A 14,220-nucleotide genomic window follows, 5' to 3' on the forward strand; every position below is an offset into this window, starting at 1 on the left:
TCCCACATATCATGCTTCAAACATAAAAATACCAAATGTAAATTTTTGGTGAAGAATCAACAACAAGTGGAACACAATTGTGAAGTTGAATGAAATTTATTGGTTATTTTTGTGGAAATTCAAAAACTGAAAAGTGGGGAGTGCAATATTATTCGGCCCCTTTAACTTAATACTTTGTTGCGCCACCTTTTGCTGCGATTACAGCTGCAAGTCGCTTGGGGTATGTCTCTATCAGTTTTGTACATCGAGAGACTGAAATTCTTGCCCATTCTTCCTTGGCAAACAGCTCGAGCTCAGTGAGGTTTGATGGAAATCATTTGTGAACAGCAGTTATAAGCTCTTTCCACAGATTCTCGATTGGATTGAGGTCTGGACTTTGACTTGGCCATTCTAACACCTGGATACATTTATTTGTGAACCATTCCATTGCAGATTTTGCTTTATGTTTTGGATCATTGTCTTGTTGGAAGACAAATATCCGTCCCAGTCTCAAGTCTTTTGCAGACTCCAATAGGTTTTCTTCAAGAATGGTCCTGTATTTGGCTCCATCCATCTTCCCATCAATTTTAACCATCTTCCCTGTCCCTGCTGAAGAAAAGCAGGCCCAAACCATGATGCTGCCACCACCATATTTGACAGTGGGGATGGTGTGTTCAAGGTGATGAGCTGTGTTGCCTTTACGCCAAACATATTGTTTGGCATTGTTGCCAAAAAGTTCGATTTTGGTTTCATCTGACCCGAGCACCTTCTTCCACATGTTTGGTGTGTCTCCGAGGTGGCTGGTTGCAAACTTTAAACAACACTTTTAATGGATATCTTTATGAAATGGCTTTCTTCTTGCCACTCTTCCATAAAGGCCAGATTTGTGCAGTGTACGACTGATTCTTGTCCTATGAACAGACTCTCCCACCTCAGCTGTAGATCTCTGCAGTTCATCCAAAGTGATCATGGGCCTCTTGGCTGCATCTCTGATCAGTCTTATCCTTGTTTGAGATGAAAGTTTAGAGGGACGGCCGGGTCTTGGTAGATTTGCAGTGGTATGATACTCTTTCCATTTCAATATGATCGCTTGCACAGTGCTCCTTGGGATGTTTAAAGTTTTGGAACTCATTTTGTATCCAAATCTGGCTTTAAACTTCTCCACAACAGTATCACGGACCTGCCTGCTGTGTTCCTTGGTCTTCAGGATGCTCTCTGTGCTTCAAACAAAACCCTGAGACTATCATCAGGCATTTAGGACAACATTGGATCATTCAGAGATCCACAATGAACTTCTGGAGTGAGTTTGCTGCACTGAAAGTAAAGGGGCTGAATAATATTGCACGCCCCACTTTTCAGTTTTTGAATTTCCACAAAAATTTAAAATAACCAATAAATTTCGTTCAACTTCACAATTGTGTTCCATTTGTTGATTCTTCACCAAACATTTACATTTGGTATTTTTATGTTTGAAGCATGATATGTAGGAAAAGGTTGAAAAGTTCCAGGGAGCCGAATACTTTCGCAAGGCACTGTATGTGTTATTTACTATGTATATACACTCCATGTCAGCTCTTTGTCAGATAACCTGTTTCAATTAATTGTTCATAACAAATAACCACTATATGATGAGAATGAAATCTTCATTTCATGCTATAATTATATATGTGTAGTCCCTTGAAGGGGAGGTATGGTATAACAGCAGAGGACAAACATTCACTGCAGAATACATCATATTCATTTTGATATATTGCCTTGGATTAGAGCTCTTTGCAACCTTGAAGGTGAGTAGAAGAAAAGAATGATTGGCTGAGCAAGCTGTAGAAGAAGGGTGGATCTTGGTGGAAAAAAGGATCGTTTGTGCTGAGAAATATAGAGAGATTTTTTTCCATCTCCAGCATGATGGGTCTCGACCTTCTCTACCCATGACGTTTTATTTATGAGACTACCATTTTGTTGTCTACCCAACACATTCATCAAAAGTGGTGGCATACATTATGCCAGAATTGTCACTCAAGTCTACACTAATAAGATGCGCCAGTTAATCAATTCAGTTAATATTATTCCTGCAGCCCCTCAATTAGGCTAGTTTCACATTTGCGTTTAAAAACGCAGCGTTTTAAACGCAAATGCAGGTGGTGAAAAAAAATGCATGAAAACACGTGCAAACGCTGCGTTTTTTAGACGCATGTGTTTTTGCATGTGGTAAAAAAATGTGGCGTTTTGACGCGTTTACATGCGTTTTTTCCTGCGTTTGCGTTTTTGAAACGCATGATGAGAAGTGTGTGACAGCTGCCAGGGGTGGATTAAGGGTAGCCAGGGCGGGCTGTTCACACACTGTGGGCCCCCCCGGTCATGTGACGGGGGTCATGTGACGGGGGTCATGTGACGGGGGTCATGTGACGGGGGTCATGATATACCCGAACCAGATTATTCCAGAAAAAGGGCCGGGCCCTACTCTACTGTAACCTAGGAAATATTTGTTAAAATCTGCAATACAATTTAGGTATATCTTGACCAATAATATCACATACAAGGAACAAATACCACCGCACCATGACCAGACCACAAATTACAACCACAGTGATCGAATAATAGCACATACAAGGGACAAATACCACCGCACCATTTCCAGACCACATATTACCATACCTCCCAACTTTTGAGGTTGGGAAAGAGGGACAAAGTTTGCGGCGCGCGTTGCGCGCCGCAGCAGATTTTAGGACACACCTCTGACCACACCCATTCACTAGTCACACCCATATCCATGTCTCAACCACACCCATTTAGCACTGCTGATCACACTGTTCATAAAGAATAATTATAAAAAAAAAATATGGCCACACAGTGCTCGATACTGTATAATGGCCACACAGTGCTCCATACTGTATAACGACCCCACATGACCACATGATGCTCAATACTGTATAATGGCCACACATGATGTTCAATACTGTATAATGACCCCACATGATGCTCAATACTGTATAATGGCCACACATGATGCTCCATAGTGTATAATGACCCCACATGATGCTCAATACTGTATAATGGCCACACATGATGCTCCATACTGTATAATGGCCACACATGATGCTCCATACTGTATAATGGCCCCACATGATGCTCAATACTGTATAATGGCCACACATGATGCTCCATACTGTATAATGGCCACACATGATGCTCCGTACTGTATAATGGCCCCACATGATGCTCAATACTGTATAATGACCCCACGTGATGCTCAATACTGTATAATGGCCCCACATGATGCTCAATACTGTATAATGACCCCACACGATGCTCAATACTGTATAATGGCCCCACATGATGCTCAATACTGTATAATGACCCCACATGATGCTCAATACTGTATAGTGGCCACACATGATGCTCCATACTGTATAATGGCCACACATGATGCTCCATACTGTATAATGACCACACATGATGCTCAATACTGTATAATGGCCACACATGATGCTCCATACTGTATAATGGCCACACATGATGCTCCATACTGTATAATGACCGCACATGATGCTTTATACTGTATAATGACCACACATGATGCTCCATATTGTATAATGACCGCACATGATGCTCCATAATGGCCACACATGATGCTCCATACTGAATAATGACCGCATATGATGCTCCATACTGTATAATAGCCGCACATGATGCTCCATACTGTATAATGACTGCACATGATGCTCCATACTGTATGAAAGCACATGATGCTCCATACTGTATAATGACTGCACATGATGCTCCATACTGTATAATGACAGCACATGATGCTCCATACTGTATAATGACAGCACATGATGCTCCATACTGTATAATGGCCACACATGATGCTCCATACTGTATAATGACCGCACATGATGCTCTATACTGTATAATGGCCACACATGATGCTCCATACTTTATAATGACCGCACATGAGGCTCCATACTGTATAATGGCCACACATGATGCTCCATACTGTATAATAGCCGCACATGATGCTCCATACTGTATAATGACCGCACATGATGCTCCATACTGTATAATGGCCACACATGATGCTCCATACTGTATAATGACCGCACATAGTAACATAGTAACATAGTTAGTAAGGCCGAAAAAAGACATTTGTCCATCCAGTTCAGCCTATATGAAATGACCGCACATGTTCCATACTGTATAATAGCCGCACATGATGCTCCATACTGTATAATGACCGCACATGAGGCTCCATACTTTATAATGACCGCACATGAGGCTCCATACTGTATAATGACCGCACATGATGTTCCATACTGTATAATAGCCGCACATGATGCTCCATACTGTATTATGAATGCACATCATGCTCCATACTGTATAATGACCGCACATGATGCTCCATACTGTATAATGACCGCACATGATGCTCCATACTGTATAATGACCACACATGATGCTCCATAGTGTATAATGACCGCACATGATGCTCCATACTGTATAATGACCGCACATGATGCTCCATACTGTATAATGGCCACACATGATGCTCAATAATACTGTATAATGACCGCACATGATGCTCCATACTGTATAATGACCGCACATGATGCTCAATAATACTGTATAATGACCGCACATGATGCTCCATACTGTATAATGGCCACACATGATGCTCCTTACTGTATATTGGCCACACATGATAATGGCCACACATAGCTACTCCTACACGCGCGGCTGCGCTCCGTAAACTTTGCATACACGGCTCCGCTCCGTACACACGGCTCCACTCCATACATCTCATACACACACGGCTCCGCTCTGTACACATTCAGCTCCGCTCCATACACCTCATACACGGCTCTGCTCCATACACCTCATACACACACGGCTCTGCTCCATACACCTCATACACGGCTCCGCTCCATACACCTCATACACACACGGCTCCGCTCCATACATCTCGTACACACGGCACTACTCCGTACACCTCATACACACACCGCTCCGCTCCATACACATTGCACACACTGCTCCGCATACCTTGCACACACACACAGCTCCGCTGCGTACACCTCATACACATACGGCTCCTCTGCATACATCTCGTACACACACGGCACTACTCCGTACACCTCATACATACGTGGCTGTGCTCCGTACACCTCGTACACACGCGGCTGTGCTCCGTACACCTCGTACACACGCGGCTGTGCTCCGTACACCTCGTACACATGACTCCACTCCGTACACCTTTCACATGCTGCTCCACTCTGTACACCTCATACACATGCGGCTGTGCTCCGTACACCTCGTACACACGCGGCAGTGCTCCGTACACCTCGTACACACGGCTCCGCTCCGTACACCTCGTACACACGCGGCTGCGCTCCGTACACCTCGTACACACGCGGCTGTGCTCCGTACACCTCGTACACACGTGGCTGTGCTCCGTACACCTTGTACAAACGACTCCGCTCCGTACACCTCATACACACGCGGCTCTGCTCCGTACACCTCGTACACACGCGGCTGCGCTCCGTACACCTCATGCACACGGCTCCGTACACATCGTACACACACGACTCCGCTCCATAGACCTTTCACACGCTGCTCTGATCCATACACCTCGTACACACACGGCTCTGCTACATCCACCCTGTAAACACCTCCTGACCTCACACATACGCTGCCTTACCTTCCTCCGGCGCCATGGCAACCAGCAAAGTCCTGTACACGGAGGTCCTCCTCCCGATCATGTGACCCCTGACTCCTCCCATCCTGTGACCTCATCACAGGTCCTGTGCACAGAGCAGCCATTATGTGGTGTGCTGCTGTGCAGGCCTGGTGCAGGGACTCGGAGCTCTCAGCTGACCGGCTGATACACGCACCTCCCAACCAATGCGGGCCCCCTCTCTCTGCCCACCGGGTCCGGGGGCACACAAATGCCGGCGGGCATTCAGACAATTAGTGGAGGGTCAATCTGTGCGGTAGCCCAGGGCCCCCCCAGACCACTGGGCCCTGGGCTACCGCCCATATTGACCCTCTGATAATCCGCCCCTGACAGCTGCCAATCATCAAAATCAACTAGAAAACCCACTATAAACAAAAATAGCTAGGGTTAGGATCCCTAGGGTTAGGGTTAGGATCCCTAGGGTTAGGGTTAGGATCCCTAGGGTTAGGGTTAGGATCCCTAGGGTTAGGGTTAGGATCCCTAGGGTTAGAATCCCTAGGGTTAGGGTTAGGATCCCTAGGGTTAGGATCCCTTTAGGGTTAGGATCCCTTTAGGGTTAGGGTTAAGGTTGGGGGGTGGCTTATCAGTGTGTGCGAAACGCACGTCGAGGCAGAGGGACACCAAGGAACATCACACAGCACACTATAGGTAAACTATTACTTACTTTGTTTACTAGTGGCGTTCATATCCGCATGTGAGGGGTACTATTATAGGGGTTAATTATATCTACATTTTCGTGTTGCTATTTAAGCATGGTTGTGCTATTTTTGTCCACAAGTGATTTTCACGGGCAGTATCGCTCCTTTCCCCACAAAGGAACTTTGTGAAACTCACTGATTGAGATATATTGCCATACCTTTATAAAGATATATAGTAGTGCTATATCAATATGGTGGATGTTTCCTATGGTCATTGTGTCCCTCTTTTTGGATCCAGCACCTTTTTCTGTTATTGTATGTTATTTAAATCAGTTGATAATAAAAATATTTTATAGTGAAAAGCACCACTTGTTTTGGGATTATCTTCACTCTAATCACCAAAAAATGTGATTTCTGTAATAGGCAGCCAGACTTGATGAAAGAGCAAAAGTCGGCCGCCTACGGGTGTGGTGTCTTCCGTCCGGAGTCCGTGAGTCATGATGAGGAGAAAGTCTGAGATTTTCCTCCTCTGGGCTTAGACTGGGCTGCTTTTGACTGCCAGGTCTTGTCTGACCTTTGTGTCGACCGTGAGTTGGGGAACGGTTAAGATTTTGTGCTGGACGTGAGACGGACCAGCCCGAAGAATTCTGAAAGGATCAGAATCGAGTTTGGTTACGCTTCTTGTAAGTGTGTTTAGGTTTCAGTTGGGGAAGAGAGGTACTCTTACCCCCGGTGGCGTTGGATATCTTCGTGTCCAACTGTTCACCAAAAAGTCGCCCACTGAGGTAGGGGAGGTACGTGAGGGACTTCTTTGAGGCTGCGTCCGCTTTCCATTCCCGCAGCCAGAGGATACGCCGAATTGTGATGGCGTTTGATGCGATCCCCGCTACACCCCTTGCTGAATCCAGAGCTGCATGAAGCATGTAATCTGCTACGACTGCTATTTGAACCGCTTGGTCCGACAGCTCAGGAGTGGATGCTTGGAGGCCAGCTTGTAAATTTTTGGCCCAGGCCAGAATGGCCTTGGCAGCCCAAACTGAAGCGAACGCAGGAGCCAGGGATGCCCCTGCAGCCTCGAAAATTGAACGAGCCATGCATTCTACCTGCCGGTCTGCTGCATCACTGAGGGTTGAGCTATCTGGCAGTGAAAGGAGGGTCTGTGCTGCTAGTCTAGAGACTGGGGGGTCCACTTCAGGTGGGTCTGTCCATTCCTTGGTATCCTTCTGTGAGAAGGGGTACCTCGCCTCCAGATATTTGCGATTAGCAAATTTTTTCTCAGGCTGTGAAAGCTGCTTTTTAAGGATCACCTTAAACTCTGGGTGGTGAGAGAAAACCTTAGGCAGCTTCAGAGGTCAATCGAAGGAAATCTTGTGTTCTTGGGCCTCTGGTGGCAGATCAGAAATGTCCAGCACCCGATGGATGGAAGAGATTAAGTCCTCAACTAGCGCAGTATTGCTAGGAGGGATTGGGATCAGGGACCCCTCCATTTCCTTGTCTGAGTCGGAGTCACAGATGCCTTCCGAATCCAGTGTATCACTGAGGCGTCCCCTGCTGGATGAGCTGGCGCGGAGGCCTTCTCTGGTTGGGGATTGCGGAGATCTGCACTGTCTGCCCTTGGAAGGGGACGGTCTAGATGACCTAGAACTACGGTGTCTCTCCCTAGAAGGGGATGACCGTGTGCTATGGGATGATGCAGATGAACGTGACCTGTGGGTCCGCTTGCGTCCTGACCTAGACGAGGATGTGCCAGGGTCGTCCTGTCCCTGAGTCAAGCTCTCCCTTTGCTGGGTAGCGGTCATAGCCGAGGCGTGACTCTGCAGAGCCTGAAGCAATGTGGAGGTTAGGTTATCTATAGACTGAGTCATAGATTGCGACGTCTGAGTAACCCATTCTGGCGTGGCATTTGTTATGGCTGGCAATCAGGCAACACAGCGTGCAGTAATCAGCGCACATACAGAGATCTGGCAATTACCAAAAACAATAGGACGAGCTCTGAGACGTGGAATCTCTGTAGACTGCAGTACCTGATCTATCCTCACACAACTATAAGCAGCAGTGGATTGCGCCTAACAACTACCTATGCAACTCGGCACTGCCTGAGGAGCTGACTAGCCTGAAGATAGAAATACAAGCCTGACTTACCTCAGAGAAATACCCCAAAGGAATAGGCAGCCCCCCACATATAATGACTGTTAGCAAGATGAAAAGACAAACGTAGGAATGAAATAGATTCAGCAAAGTGAGGCCCGATATTCTAGACAGAGCGAGGATAGCAAAGAGAACTATGCAGTCTACAAAAAACCCTAAAACGAAAACCACGCAAAGGGGCAAAAAGACCCACCGTGCCGAACTAACAGCACGGCGGTGCACCCCTCTGCTTCTCAGAGCTTCCAGCAAAAGACAATAGCAAGCTGGACAGAAAAAAACAGAAAACAAACTAGAAGCACTTATCTAGCAGAGCAGCAGGCCCAAGGAAAGATGCAGTAGCTCAGATCCAACACTGGAACATTGACAAGGAGCAAGGAAGACAGACTCAGGTGGAGCTAAATAGCAAGGCAGCCAACGAGCTCACCAAAACACCTGAGGGAGGAAGCCCAGAGACTGCAATACCACTTGTGACCACAGAAGTGAACTCAGCCACAGAATTCACAACAGTACCCCCCCCTTGAGGAGGGGTCACCGAACCCTCACCAGAACCCCCAGGCCGACCAGGATGAGCCACATGAAAGGCACGAACAAGATCTGGGGCATGGACATCAGAGGCAAAAACCCAGGAATTATCTTCCTGAGCATAACCCTTCCATTTGACCAGATACTGGAGTTTCCGTCTAGAGACACGAGAATCCAAAATCTTCTCCACAATATACTCCAATTCCCCCTCCACCAAAACAGGGGCAGGAGGCTCCACAGATGGAACCATAGGTGCCACGTATCTCCTCAACAACGACCTATGGAATACATTATGTATGGAAAAGGAGTCTGGGAGGGTCAGACGAAAAGACACCGGATTGAGAATCTCAGAAATCCTATACGGACCAATAAAACGAGGTTTAAATTTAGGAGAGGAAACCTTCATAGGAATATGACGAGAAGATAACCAAACCAAATCCCCAACACGAAGTCGGGGTCCCACACGGCGTCTGCGATTAGCGAAAAGCTGAGCCTTCTCCTGGGACAAGGTCAAATTGTCCACTACCTGAGTCCAGATCTGCTGCAACCTGTCCACCACAGAATCCACACCAGGACAGTCCGAAGACTCAACCTGTCCTGAAGAGAAACGAGGATGGAACCCAGAATTGCAGAAAAATGGAGAGACCAAGGTAGCCGAGCTGGCCCGATTATTAAGGGCGAACTCAGCCAACGGCAAAAATGACACCCAATCATCCTGGTCAGCGGAAACAAAACATCTCAGATATGTTTCCAAGGTCTGATTGGTTCGTTCGGTCTGGCCATTAGTCTGAGGATGGAAGGCCGAGGAGAAAGATAGGTCAATGCCCATCCTACCACAAAAGGCTCGCCAGAACCTCGAGACAAACTGGGAACCTCTGTCAGAAACAATATTCTCAGGAATGCCATGTAAACGAACCACATGCTGGAAGAACAAAGGCACCAAATCAGAGGAGGAAGGCAATTTAACCAAGGGCACCAGATGGACCATTTTAGAAAAGCGATCACAGACCACCCAAATGACCGACATTTTTTGAGAAACGGGAAGGTCAGAAATGAAATCCATCGAAATATGTGTCCAAGGCCTCTTCGGGACCGGCAAGGGCAAAAGCAACCCACTGGCACGTGAACAGCAGGGCTTAGCCCTAGCACAAATTCCACAGGACTGCACAAAAGCACGCACATCCCGTGACAGAGATGGCCACCAGAAGGATCTAGCAACCAACTCCCTGGTACCAAAGATTCCTGGATGACCGGCCAGCACCGAACAATGAAGTTCAGAGATAACTTTACTAGTCCACCTATCAGGGACGAACAGTTTCTCGGCCGGACAACGATCAGGTTTATTAGCCTGAAATTTCTGCAACACTCTCCGCAAATCAGGGGAGATGGCAGACACAATGACTCCTTCCTTGAGGATACTCGCCGGCTCAGATAACCCCGGAGAGTCGGGCACAAAACTCCTAGACAGAGCATCCGCCTTCACATTTTTAGAGCCCGGAAGGTATGAAATCACAAAATCAAAACGAGCAAAAAATAACGACCAACGGGCCTGTCTAGGATTCAAGCGCTTGGCAGACTCGAGATAAGTCAAGTTCTTATGATCAGTCAATACCACCACGCGATGCTTAGCACCCTCAAGCCAATGACGCCACTCCTCGAATGCCCACTTCATGGCCAGCAACTCTCGGTTGCCCACATCATAATTACGCTCAGCAGCAGAAAATTTCCTGGAAAAGAAAGCACATGGTTTGAACACTGAGCAACCAGAACCTCTCTGTGACAAAACCGCCCCTGCACCAATCTCAGAAGCATCAACCTCGACCTGGAACGGAAGAGAAACATCAGGTTGACACAACACAGGGGCACAGCAAAAACGACGCTTCAACTCCTGAAAAGCTTCCACGGCAGCAGAAGACCAATTAACCAAATCAGCACCCTTCTTGGTCAAATCGGTCAATGGTCTGGCAATGCTAGAAAAATTACAGATGAAGCGACGATAAAAATTAGCAAAGCCCAGGAATTTCTGCAGACTTTTTAGAGATGTCGGCTGAGTCCAATCCTGGATGGCCTGAACCTTAACCGGATCCATCTCGATAGTAGAAGGGGAAAAGATGAACCCCAAAAATGAAACTTTCTGCACACCGAAGAGACACTTTGATCCCTTCACGAACAATGAATTAGCACGCAGTACCTGGAAAACCATTCTGACTTGCTTCACATGAGACTCCCAATCATCTGAGAAGATCAAAATGTCATCCAAGTAAACAATCAAGAATTTATCCAGATACTCACGGAAAATGTCATGCATAAAAGACTGAAAAACAGATGGAGCATTGGCAAGTCCGAACGGCATCACCAGATACTCAAAATGACCCTCGGGCGTATTAAATGCCGTTTTCCATTCATCTCCCTGCCTGATTCTCACCAGATTATACGCACCACGAAGATCAATCTTAGTAAACCAACTAGCCCCCTTAATCCGAGCAAACAAGTCAGAAATCAATGGCAAGGGATACTGAAACTTAACAGTGATCTTATTAAGAAGGCGGTAATCAATACACGGTCTTAGCGAACCATCCTTCTTGGCTACAAAAAAGAACCCTGCTCCCAATGGTGACGACGATGGGCGAATATGTCCCTTCTCCAGGGACTCCTTCACATAACTGCGCATAGCGGTGTGTTCAGGTACGGACAAATTAAATAAACGACCCTTAGGGAATTTACTACCAGGAATCAAATCGATAGCACAATCACAATTCCTATGCGGAGGTAGGGCATCAGACTTGGACTCTTCAAATACATCCTGAAAGTCCGACAAGAACTCTGGGATGTCAGAAGGAATGGATGACGAAATAGACAAAAATGGAACATCACCATGTACTCCCTGACAACCCCAGCTGGTTACCGACATAGAGTTCCAATCCAATACTGGATTATGGGTTTGTAGCCATGGCAACCCCAACACGACCACATCATGCAAATTATGCAGTACCAGAAAGCGAATAACTTCCTGATGTGCAGGAGCCATGCACATGGTCAGCTGGGCCCAGTACTGAGGCTTATTCTTGGCCAAAGGTGTAGCATCAATTCCTCTCAACGGAATAGGACACCGCAAAGGCTCCAAGAAAAATCCACAACGTTTAGCATAATCCAAATCCATCAGATTCAGGGCAGCGCCTGAATCCACAAACGCCATGACAGAATACGATGACAAAGAGCACATTAAGGTAATGGACAAAAGGAATTTGGACTGTACAGTACCAATAACGGCAGAGCTATCGAACCGCCTAGTGCGTTTAGGACAATTAGAAATAGCATGAGTAGAATCACCACAATAGAAACACAGTCTGTTCAGACGTCTGTGTTCTTGCCGTTCTACTTTAGTCATAGTCCTGTCGCACTGCATAGGCTCAGGCTTACTCTCAGGCAGTACCGCCAGATGGTGCACAGATTTACGCTCGCGCAAGCGACGACCGATCTGAATGGCCAAGGACATAGACTCATTCAAACCAGCAGGCATAGGAAATCCCACCATTACATCCTTAAGAGCTTCAGAGAGACCCTTTCTGAACAAAGCCGCTAGTGCAGATTCATTCCACAGAGTGAGTACTGACCATTTCCTAAATTTCTGACAATATACTTCTACATCATCCTGACCCTGGCATAAAGCCAGCAGATTTTTCTCAGCCTGATCCACTGAATTAGGCTCATCGTAAAGCAATCCGAGCGCCAGGAAAAATGCATCAACATTACTCAATGCAGAATCTCCTGGTGCAAGAGAAAACGCCCAGTCCTGTGGGTCGCCGCGCAAAAAAGAAATAATAATCAAAACCTGTTGAATAGGATTACCAGAAGAATGAGGTTTCAAGGCCAAAAATAGCTTACAATTATTTCTGAAGCTCAGGAACTTAGTTCTGTCACCAAAAAACAAACCAGGAATCGGAATTCTTGGTTCTAGCATCGATTTCTGATCAATAGTATCTTGAATCTTTTGTACATTTACAACGAGATTATCCATTGAGGAGCACAGAGCCTGAATATCCATGTCCACAGCTGTGTCCTGAAGCACTCTAATGTCTAGGGGAAAAAAAAAGACTGAAGACAGAGCTAAGAAAAAAAAATGATGTCAGGATTTCTTTTTTCCCTCTATTGGGAATCATTGGTGTGGCTCCTTGTACTGTTATGGCTGGCAATCAGGCAACACAGCGTGCAGTAATCAGCGCACATACAGAGATCTGGCAATTACCAAAAACAATAGGACGAGCTCTGAGACGTGGAATCTCTGTAGACTGCAGTACCTGATCTATCCTCACACAACTATAAGCAGCAGTGGATTGCGCCTAACAACTACCTATGCAACTCGGCACTGCCTGAGGAGCTGACTAGCCTGAAGATAGAAATACAAGCCTGACTTACCTCAGAGAAATACCCCAAAGGAATAGGCAGCCCCCCAAATATAATGACTGTTAGCAAGATGAAAAGACAAACGTAGGAATGAAATAGATTCAGCAAAGTGAGGCACGATATTCTAGACAGAGCGAGGATAGCAAAGAGAACTATGCAGTCTACAAAAAACCCTAAAACGAAAACCACGCAAAGGGGCAAAAAGACCCACCGTGCCGAACTAACAGCACGGCGGTGCACCCCTCTGCTTCTCAGAGCTTCCAGCAAAAGACAATAGCAAGCTGGACAGAAAAAAACAGAAAACAAACTAGAAGCACTTATCTAGCAGAGCAGCAGGCCCAAGGAAAGATGCAGTAGCTCAGATCCAACACTGGAACATTGACAAGGAGCAAGGAAGACAGACTCAGGTGGAGCTAAATAGCAAGGCAGCCAACGAGCTCACCAAAACACCTGAGGGAGGAAGCCCAGAGACTGCAATACCACTTGTGACCACAGAAGTGAACTCAGCCACAGAATTCACAACAGGCATTAGACACTGAAGCATTGGTAGGGGCCTCTTGGGGCTCTGACACAGTAGTCTGAGTGCAGTCCTGGCAGTGCGGGTACGTGCTGCTACTGGGGAGAGCGCATAATAGCAGTCCTGCCTGGTTCTCTTGGACTTTGAGCCCGGCATAGTGCACAGAGTGCAAAAGGGCTGGCTATGCAGAGCAACTTACAGGGGTAGCTATGCAGAGGAACCTATAGGGGAGCCTTATAGGCAATATGGATTCACAGCCGAGTAAAACAACCCAGCTGTGATCA

The 14,220-nt window shown here is 46.6% G+C and overlaps 1 protein-coding gene across 2 annotated transcripts in view; it reads right to left on the minus strand.

Moving 5' to 3' along the window:
* LOC138664110 (zinc finger protein 420-like) overlaps positions 1–14,220 on the minus strand; it is a 292,426-nt gene that overhangs the window by 40,765 nt on the left and 237,441 nt on the right. The gene's annotated exons all lie outside the window — the stretch shown is intronic.

The sequence above is a fragment of the Ranitomeya imitator genome, chromosome 2 (genome assembly GCF_032444005.1).
Source record: "Ranitomeya imitator isolate aRanImi1 chromosome 2, aRanImi1.pri, whole genome shotgun sequence".
NCBI classification, from domain to species: Eukaryota; Metazoa; Chordata; class Amphibia; order Anura; family Dendrobatidae; genus Ranitomeya; species Ranitomeya imitator.